Genomic DNA, 10854 nt, shown 5'->3' on the forward strand with positions numbered 1-10854 from the left:
GTCCAGCATGATTATATGCCAAAGCACACGGAATGCTGTTAACTTCACAACGAAGTACCTATTTATCTACCCATATTGCATGCTTTTGAACTGCTAGGTGGGCAGGAGCTGCGGCAAATAATGGGCGCTCACCCCATCATGTGTCACTCAGGTCTTGAATCTGGGCTGTCAGCTTTTCACCTGACAAGCTCAGCATCATTAATCGTTGAGCCACTATGTTTAAATTAAACCCAAAACTACCTTAGTAACCCAAAAGCTCTTAAACCTAAACTTTTGAGTTCATTTTGCTTGGGTAGAGTTAATAATAATGTCCAAATCACTTCTCTTTCAAATAGAAAAAAGCTTTCAAGCAGACTGCAGTATACCTTATTTGTACTTATGGTATGTGATTAGATGTGCATAGAGAAATGTATTTTTCTTTTAAAAAATCACTGATCTTTACATTACACCCAGGAGAGCAAATTCAGTTTTGAAGAAACATGGCTGAACAAAGCAAGATTCTCTCTTCCATCCAAAAATAAAAGGAATAAAGGAATGGCTGTAATGCCTCTAGCTTTTAAAGATTCCCAATATTTTGTCTGTTCTCTGTTCTCCCCCACTTTAAACACAACTTCCTGACAGTTGTGTTTATCTTTCTTGCAGCTGTCTGCTGTTAGCTTTTGGTTACTTGTCTACATAGGGCTCTGTGTTAAAGCCATCCTGCTTTGCCTTTTGCCCATTTCAGTCCCCTAACTGAAGTATGAGTAAATATTTTAGGATTTTTCTGTGAGTTATTGTTTGGGATGGGGAAGAGAGGAAGAAACCTAGGTATTAATTGATCTTACTCATCATGTCTATTAATACACGTTAAAGCCTACTTTTGCTAATATTGTTTGTTTTTGCTCTTGCTTGACAAAGGAAGATGCATCCCATGTCAGAATAGTATACAGATGGCGAACCTCCTTTTTTTATTCTCTTCCCCTCATGTCAAATCACAAACTGATAACTAAACTCTTGCCATGGAATTTCACATTTTATTGTTTGGGATGGGATGCCCGAGCCGAAAGTCATCTTAGCTTCATGGAGCTAATTGTGTAATTACTAAGGAAAAATTACACCGCAACATAGAAATTGCATATTTTGACTGATTGTTGTCATTCTATGCCCCACCTTTTTTCTCTGTGCCATTCCGTTTCTGTTGCTAGCCTGTAACATATGTTACAGGTGTTGGTGGAATTCAAAAGGCTGTTTCTCAGCATGAAAAATAAATCATCCTGAAATTATGTGGAATTATATGACCCCCAAGAAATAAAACAGCAGTTCCCTGTCTGTCATGAGCAATTACTGGCACTGCAACTTTAGAAAACATATAATGTGTTAATATATTTAGACAAATATTACTTTATTGGATAAATGCAATAAATTAATTGCATTTTTATAGATGTTTCCTGTTCAGTAAAATTATTGAAACACATGGACCCATTTTGAATAGCCTGGAACTGATCATTGTTTTGTCCTTGAGGCTGGCATGGACAATAAATGGTAACAGGTGTGATGTGGCATTAAATATTGAAGGGGAAAAGCTCAATTTGGAGAGCTTCAGAGACGGCATTGGTAGGGTTGTCCTGTCACAGCCAATCATTTTTTTGGGTGGGTGTTAAAAGTAAGAATAGGAATGAGAGATAGCTGTGGAACAAATGCCATTTGTACTCTTAACCCTGTAAAAAGCATTTAGTTATGGCTTATTTAGGCCTGATTTAAGGACTTTAAAGCAAACCACTCTTGATTCCCATTTGTAAACTCTGAAGAGGAAAACTGATCTGGAAAGCATAGTTTGTGTGAAAGTGTAATGGTTAAGGATAGCAATTTGAATAGGAGCCACTTAGAAGCTTCTTGTTCCATTTCCAACCCTTTATTTTAAATAAAAAAATTAAAGTTACATCACTAAAATGTAGCCATTTTGTAGCTATACTTTGGTGGAGGAGGGGACCATATACAGCCTATGGACTACCTATGTCTGCTGTTTGTTTTTCCTCCTGGCCACCTTGGCATGCATAGATGGGGATTTTAAGCCTCTTTCTAAATGCTGAGGTCCTGTACCTTCAATCCTGGTAGGAAACTCATTTTGGTTTTAGGGAATAAGATGACATCTCATGTTCTGAGAGCTCCCGAGAATCCAGTCTCTTGTGTGCCTTTCCTTACCATAGTTGTAACAATTCTTTGAAATACACAATATGATGACAAATAGTAATTAAGACACCACAACCAGCTTGGTAATCCTGAGAAAGTTCTTGAATCTTCATTTCAGTATACTTTAATTCTTGAGAAAGATACATATCTGGAAGTGATGCACAGGAATTTCAGGTAAACTGAATTCCACTTTAATCTTCCCATGTGGCATGCAGACTTTAAAACAGATAAAGGTTTGGATGTATAAAAATAAATCAGGGCTGTAAATGTGGTAAAATGTACTTCCCCTTTTCATGTTATAAAAATAAAACAACTCTGTACTTACCCTTTTTTCCACATTTTTAATAGTAAGTGCGGCGGGCAGTGTTTTAAATGAACAGTTTTTGCACACAAGTTTCTGCTCTCTGACATTGTGTTATTTATACTTGCATGCATTCATATAGCTGGATGTAAAAAGGTTGTGTGTGTGTGTGTGTGTGCATGTACCTTTGATGCCTTATGATTGCTTAGACAAATCCCTGCAATTTTCTTACCAACATTTTTAGAAAGTAGTCTGCTATTGTTTTCTTCTGAAGGTTGAGAGAGACTGAATGGCCCAAGGTTATCCACTTAGCTTTGTGCCTAAGCCAGTACTGCAGCAGATGATCTGGTTTCTAGCTTACTGCCTTTAACCCTTAGGTTTGCTTTAAATAACAATATTTGATTGATTAGATAAAATTTTAATTAATTAATTAGAAGCCGAGTAAGAAGCTAAATGTTGATCCATTAAAATCTCTGAGGTTTTTGTAAACAAGGTGCAATTTAGGTTAATAGGTTATTTAATATTTTTTTTCTCCAATGGAACCTAATGCAACTAAATTTCTTTGTATCTAACTAGCAAACTGGTTGAGAACACAACAGAACTGAGGTTTAAGTTTTAAAACGCCTGTGTTTGTTAAGCCCTTAGCTTTTCCAACCTTTGTGAATAAATTCAATGTATATTTGTGTTAATATTTTATTTATTTTCATTACACTAATGGACATGAAATATTTCAGTATTAGGAAGCTCCTTCCACATACACAGTTACTAGCTTATCCTGTCATCGTCATCTTTCTTCACACTTCAGCCAACCTCTTCTCTAAATAGCAAAATTAATGTAGGTTTGGAGAGAACTATATAATGAGTTTCTAAATATAACCAGCAGAAGAAATAAACTTAATGAGTTTTGAATTTGGCTTTGCTCAACTAAAAATATTTTTGTTTGACTCTTCAAAAACGTGAAATGTAACTGAGGAGAGAATATGACTCATGGAAGACGGAGGAAATAGCAAAATTGCATGAAGAAAAAATACAAGCCAAATAACCACTTTGTTAACTTTTCTCCTTTATTTTATTTAAATGCAGAAACATGCAAAATGGTCCTAAATGAAACTTGGGGAATTTTGAGTCCAAATGCTGGGAAAGAGGGATGAATATAATGGGAGTACATCAAAGGGACTCTGTACCTAAATAAAATATTGTGCAATACAATCTGTGGACAAACTGACAATACTTACACGTTATTCTGCTGCTTCTGTTTTCCATTCTTGATTGTGTTGTCCCTTGTTGCCTCCGTTGCTCACAGTACACTCATCCATAAAGTAGGAAACACTACACTTGGACACAAGCGTTTAGTAGTGCTTTCTACTTTATGGATGAGTCCACTGTCCATAAAATGTAGCTTTGATCTGTGATTGTCATCTTCATCCAGAACCACCTTCTGAGTTGTCCACCTAAGTCTCCCCTACCCCACCCGCTGACAGCTCCCTGGGGGCTGATAAAACAGGGAGATGCTAGCAGGAGGAGAGGTTTGACGGTCTGTTTTGTGGGCTAAGAGTGAGACAGCATTTTTAATATTAAAAGTATTCTTGCTGCCCAGATACATTCACAGCCTACATAAGATTCCTACTGCTTCTAACAAGATAGGGTGAAATGGCGAATAAATTAAATCTGGATTGGTTCACTGCTTTACTAGATACACACGGCAAAATTGTGTAGAAGATAAGCCATTCTTGAGAATGGGTTAATCCCCCCCCTTTCCTTCTATCTGAACATCTACCTACCCCTCCTCCCACCGCCCCAGTTGTAGAAAGATTAAGTAACTTGTGAATTAGATTATAAGTAAAAACATTTAGATAAAGAAAAGCCGGGGCTGGGCATTCCATTTTTTTAGATGGCCATTTCATATAACTCCTTTGAACCTGTTCACGGGGCAAAGTCCTGAGAATATATGAATATGTGCACACCCTGCACTTTTTAGTAGTGTGTGTACCAAGACCAACATAGAATGATCATTTTGCATCCCAAATTATTTTTATGCATCTCTTCCTCTCTTAACTTGGTTCTTGCTGTGCAGTCCTGATTTCTGGAACGCCTTCCCCAAATGTCTTTGTGTGCAGTGGGCGGGGGAGTGGGGAGGAGAAAATTTACCAGTTGTTTCTTTTGCCCTTAAAAGGTATATTTTGGGTGAATGTGCTAAACCAAAACCAAATTGTGTGAACTAAATTCATCTTTCTTTTTCCATTCCCACTTCCTCATCCTCTTTTTAAGTGCTAATCATATTGGTTTTTATATAGGGATTTCATTAATAATGGCAGATTTTTTTTTTTTTAAAAACAGATCTGTCTCTTGAGGTCTTCATGTAACAGAGCTATGGACATTGGTAACAGTAACAGAGTTGGAAGGGACCTTGGAGGTCATCTAGTCCAAACCCTTGCTCAAGCAGGAGACCTGTTCTAGGGATTTGAACTGCCAAACTGCTGACCTTTCTGATCGACAGAAAGTCACCCAGTCATTGGTCCTGAAGTAAATGGTAAAATCTGGCTTACCCAGTGTATGTTTAACCAAAGAAACTTTTCCCCCCAAAATGGTAGCCATCACTCCATCTTACTTAACTTCCTACAATTGTTTATGTTGTATGTTTAGCTCTCGAGATTACCCAGTAAGAGCTGTGATATTAGAGTAGACTGATGCATTTCAGGTTTTCTGCACTCAAATAGAACATGGAGCTGCAAGATTGTGTGTAAGTTGTAGTTCAAAACTTTGAAAGGACACAGAATCACTTTATACTGGATTAGAAATAAACTGTCTGTGCTTGAAGTTTTAGCAGAATGCCTGATCATGATTCAAGAGTGGTGATGAATTGGAAAAAAATTATCTGAGTGAAAGCTGTTGAATGACATTTCTTTGATACTGCATTTCTCAATCCTCACCTTGAAATCTCTTATTTTCATTGGCAGAATTAGGTGTTTTGCAGATTGTAGAGACAGATGTGTGTAGTTCAGGTTTTGTTGTAGAAAGCAAGTATTTCTGTTGAGAATTAAAAAAAAGGTGAGCAATTAGCTTTGAAAACTAGTATAACTTCTGCAATCTGGTAACAGTGCTGCATATTAAGAAGTTGACTTCATCTTTCTTAAAAATCAGGATTTAACTTTCAAAAGCACCCTAATTTAGTTTTAGTTAATGAAAAATGGTTTTTTGAAAAAGAAACATCTAGCACATTAAATCCTATTTGAAATTCCTGCCTTCTCCACTCAGTTTAGAAAAACAATAAACAAGTCAACTTTCAGTCAATCACGGCTTTATAACATTTTTGTAGAGATAAAATGAAGAGCGATGCTTATGTAACCTGCATTAAGTTCAAAGAGAATAGTGGGAAATAAATCCAACATAAATAGATTTAGTAGAGATAACAGGTGAAAGCTGAGAAAAGCAGCCATCCACATTGATCCAGTATCTTACTATCGTCTTTAAACAATACAGTATAGTGTGAATAGCATACCTATTTCATAACGCCCAGTCAGACAAGCAAGACAAAGTATAGCTATTTTTCAGGATACAGTACTATAAAACCATGCATTAGCTTATTTAATGGGTAAATGTAATTTTTGGGAGCAGTTACAGGTAAACAGGTTTAGTGTGACATGCTATCACATGTGGTCTGTAAGACATTAATGTTGTGCAGACCTATCTTAATTATGTTTTGGGATTGGGAAATGAGATATTAGCTAGTATAAAGAACATTTCTTTAGAGAGTATATGATTTTTGTTTTAATTTCAAAAGTGATAGACAATTTCCCAGAATACAATTTGATTTAATTAAGTGAATATGTTGTTTTTCAATCATCATACTAAAGGGCATATGATGTAATGTGTTGCTTTACAGAGTTTAAAAAACAAAAATTAATATATCCATTGGCTCAGAGAAGATCTCATTTTGAATTTAGGTCTGACTCAGTTATTTGAATATGACCTTTATAGATATCAGTCTGACTTATTTCTAAATAATATCATAGTATATGACAAAGCAGAGCCATAGAAGAGCAGCATTGTGTTATTAGTAAACATTTTTGAAATACAGTGCAAAGAATCTCTTGGCTTGTTCCTAATCCCTTGGAGAAAATCCAAGTCTTCAATCATTTGGGATTAAGCCCGATTGGAACTTTTAAATAAAGAATTAAATATTTTATTAAATATTTTCCCAAATGAACAAAAGAGCTTTACAAAGCAGCTGGTTCACAGATATATTATTAATGTGATTTTAAAACAGTGGAGATATATTGATGAAATTTCTTCTTTCCCCTAATTTTTTCCTCAAAATATTGACATTTAAAGAATATTATTATGCTTAATTTATCCAGAGATCCCATATCCATTTTTCTTTTCTTCATTGTCTTTGATCTCTCCCTGCCCTTCTTCCTATTAAAGCAGCAGTTTAGAAATTTTCTTTTATGAAATCATTGCATTGTAATTGAAAGCATTAGAGTCCCATTACAGAAGCACAATACTATGTAGGATCAGTCTGAACATCAACTGAAATTAATTTTTTTAAAAGACCAAATTTTTTGAGAACACAAAACTCCCATAGATTATTTAGTATAGTGCTTCTGTCTAAAATCTTAGGAGATTTTGGGAGGAAAGCCAGAATTCTAAACAAGAATATTAAAAATCTTGGATACTTGTATTCTCTTAGTGTTTCGGCCATTTTAAGAAAGATACTTACTTCAGCCACCCGCAGTACTCTTGCAAACCATTAGTGGCCTCTGAGCCACATGTTGAGAATTATTGAACTAGATCCTTTGCGTATTAACTTAGACAAAGGTTCTTTTTCAAGAGGCAACTGGACATTCTGTTTTTTTCTTTGAAGTTGTTTCGCTTCTCATTCAAGAAGCTTCTTCAGCTGTAGAAACTCCTTGGATGAGAAGTGAAACAACTTCAAAGGAACACCCCCCCCCCCGGAAAGTCCAGTTGCCTTTTGAAAAAGCACCTTTGGGACAATCATGACCCGGATGACTGAGAATCTCCATACAATTAAGTTTTTATACAATTTATACTTCCTTCAATGATTTTTGGCAAATGCCTTTCAACTTTGCCTTTTGAGCATTATTGTTAAGTAAGGGTCAGGCACTTCAGCAGTGGGTCCCTTTCCTACAGAGTCTGCTTTTACAAACTCTTGAATATGAAAGGATCACTTCTGCTCCCTTCTGTCTTTGACATTGCATTTCACTGTGGTTCTAAAATAGAGGAAAAGAAATAGTTCATCATGTCTTACCAGCCAGTCTTGGTCCAGAGGCAGGATTCATGAAGGAAGATTGATTGTATCCTGAGTCAAGGGGGAGTTTTCAGATCAAGTTTCTGTGCAAAGGTGCAGGGATTTCCTTACACTCAAACAACATAGGTTTCTATATGGAAAGAAATACAGAAAGAAACAGCCTTAGAACAAGTGAACAACGGAATAGAAGGTAAAGAATTCCTTTAAAACACTATTAACACTCTTGGGCAGGAGAGCGGAGTTGGTTTGAAAAGAAGTTTGATTTTCTTTCTCAACACTAGAGGGCATGTGATTAAATTTCAAAGTTCCCTTACACAGTGCCTGAAGAAGCCAAAATGTGCCCTCGCTGGCATCTCCGCCATATTTCCTCTTGTTAAGTCAGACTATGACATGTAACTTCCCCATTTTTATTTCCCGTCCTAAATATGTTTAAAATAGGATAATATGAGGAATGGGAATTTAATTTTTTTTTGTCTTGAAACATTTACTTGCAGTCATAGATATAGGAATTTAACAGACTTAAGGACAACAACTCCGTTCTCTATTCCACCTGCACCTTATAAAAATATGGACCTTAAAGCACTCTTTTTTCTATTTTCCCTTTAAACCAGGGGTGGGCAAATGTGGCCCTTTTACAACCTGTGGACTTCAACTCTGGGAATTCTGGGAATTCTGGGAGTGGAAGTCCACAGGTTGTAAAAGGGCCACATTTGTCCACCCCTGCTTTAGACGATTTTTGCCCTGGTTCTTGCTCAGAATATCTGACTTGACACGCTGGTAAGGGAGGCTCCCAAGAAGCCCATGGATCCATGGTCTTTCATGAGACAAATGATTATTCTAGATTCATAGCTGAAATTTGAGCAACTATCCATGGAGCTCCACCCTTAACAGCCCATAGCAATTTTGTAAAACTACCTCTTGGTTGTTTGCAATCTTTCCGGACCACCAGGGAAATCAGCTGCGAGATGAAGTAGAGAGAGATGGAAGCAGTTGTGCTTGGCTCATTTATAGAAGATGCCTCGTCACATCTCCCCGCCTAGTTTCTCCTCCCACTCGAGAAGATAATCACATGACTCTTGCTATCTCTCCCTTCCCTCCCAGGCCCAAACCACAGGAAATGTCAAGAGGCCTCTCTTCTCTTAAGTAGAGCAGGAAATTATATCTACCCACCCTGATGTCTCAGAGTTTTGCCTCCACCCCTCCCCATATACCAGGGAACTGTGGTTAAATCTATTTGTGGGGTAGCTCTCAGCTACGTGAAGCTATAAGCAAAGGGAACAGGCCAAAAGGCTCTGGGTGAGACTTGGCCACTTGTATCCTTTGAAAATAGTGTGATCCTGAAGCTACAGCAACTCTAAGTGAAGTTAGACTTAGCAAAGTATGTTGAAATGGGAGGTGGTCAGGCAGCCCCTCTGAGCCATGCTGTAACCAAATGTAGGATGGTGCAGATATGCCCTGTGGAACTGCGGGGTGGAAGCTTTTCTCCAGTGGAAGACATCTCTTTTTCAAGAGAAGGTTGTGTGGTCCCTTCTCTATACCTACAATTAGTTCTCTATTCTCACCATAGATATATCAGTAACATTTTGGAAGACCTCTGTATGCTAATGATGAAGTTTGACGAACAGTTAGTGGCTTTACAAATCTGTTCCTTATCACTTTGATTTTATCCTTTTTTTTTTTTGTTTTGCAGTTGAGATATATCCATGGAAATCTTTTTATCCTCCTTCAATAATTTACCTTGCATTAACATATGCCTGTGAATAACCATCTGACCTATACATGCCCAAATTTGGGCATGGACAAATTGGGCAAAATCCAGGCCCATGTTTGTCTGGAAGCATTTCTTTCCATGTAGGGCCACCACATTGAATTGGATGGTCATTCCAAGGGTGGTCCTGAATTAGGATTGGTGGTATTTGATTTTAGTTCTAGCAGCATACTTAAGCACTGGCCTTGGATTGAGATCAGAGTACCAGAAATTCTGGTACTACAGATTTTAGGGGATACTATTCTGTTGATATAGGGAAACTGTCAGATGCTTATGTACTTGGGCAATCTTTTGTACTATGCTCTTCCTGTCTTTCCTTGCTTCAGATTACTGATAACTTTTGGTGGTATTTTAGGTGCCTTCTTCACAGCTTCTCTTACAATGTCGCATCATTCCTAATGGATCTTGTGTTTTGCTCTATGTTTTCTACCAAGGTTCTTCTGGGAATATTTAGAATTTTGAGAACATGTTATTAGCAGTTTCATCAAATGGCTTCCATGCAGAATGTGGCAAATCACTACATCCATGTTTATTTGAAGGCAACCTGATGAAGCTTTTCCTAACAGATCTTCTAGGTTTCTACTGCTTGAGCTTGCTTTATTATTTTCTGGGCAACTAGGCTCACTCCCAAACAAAGCCTAGCCATTTATTTTCTAAGCATACCTGTGGGAATGTTGAGGAACCCAGAAACATTCTTAAAAATAAAAATAATGGTCAAGGCATAAAAATAATAGAAATAAAATAAAATTAACTAGACCCTGGCCAGATCCAAGAAATATGCCACTGAGCATGTTGCCACTCCAGGGAGTATTCAGTATTTGTCTAGACACATCATGAATCCCTGTAAAAATGTTTTTCTTTCCAGACTCTGTTGACCCCAGATTGCCATTAACATTTTATGACAATTTTGCAACAGGCAGATGTCAGAGGTAGATGAACAATCTTTTGAGTATCTTGTTTACCACTGCTAATTAATTGAAAGAGTCTGAAGGAATCTAGGTAGAAACAGCAGGCTAAGGATTGAGAGCAAACTAAGGACGTTCATATTTTTATCCCTGAAAATTGAAATGTAAATAGGCACCAGAATTAAAAAATTACCATATATTTCCCAGGGTTTTTTTTTAGTTGGAAGCTAACTAATTCATCATGGAGACATAACATTAATACATACTGGGTGTGCAGTTTGTATTATTTTATTTCCCTTTCAACTATCTCTTAAAATAGAACTCCAAAGAGTATAATTCAAGAGCTGCAGCCAACATCATCCATCTGATCCTCAGATCCTTTAAAAGGTGGGGATTTTTCCTTTTGAGTTTCTCAAAGTTTTTAAAAGGCAATATGGATCCT

General features: G+C 37.0%; 1 long non-coding RNA gene across 1 annotated transcript; it reads right to left on the reverse strand.

Annotated features, from left to right (window-relative positions):
- Positions 1 to 3513: 3513 nt before the first annotated feature.
- LOC117669075 (uncharacterized) lies at positions 3514 to 9215 on the reverse strand. The gene is made up of 4 exons (XR_004592364.3): positions 8655 to 9215; positions 7740 to 7869; positions 5401 to 5497; positions 3514 to 4018 (listed from the first exon to the last, which is right to left on the reverse strand). It is a non-coding gene; the product is annotated as an uncharacterized LOC117669075 (long non-coding RNA).
- Positions 9216 to 10854: the final 1639 nt, after the last annotated feature.

The sequence above is a fragment of the Pantherophis guttatus genome, chromosome 4 (assembly GCF_059756535.1).
Source record: "Pantherophis guttatus breed Tessera chromosome 4, ASM5975653v1, whole genome shotgun sequence".
Lineage (NCBI taxonomy): Eukaryota > Metazoa > Chordata > Lepidosauria > Squamata > Colubridae > Pantherophis > Pantherophis guttatus.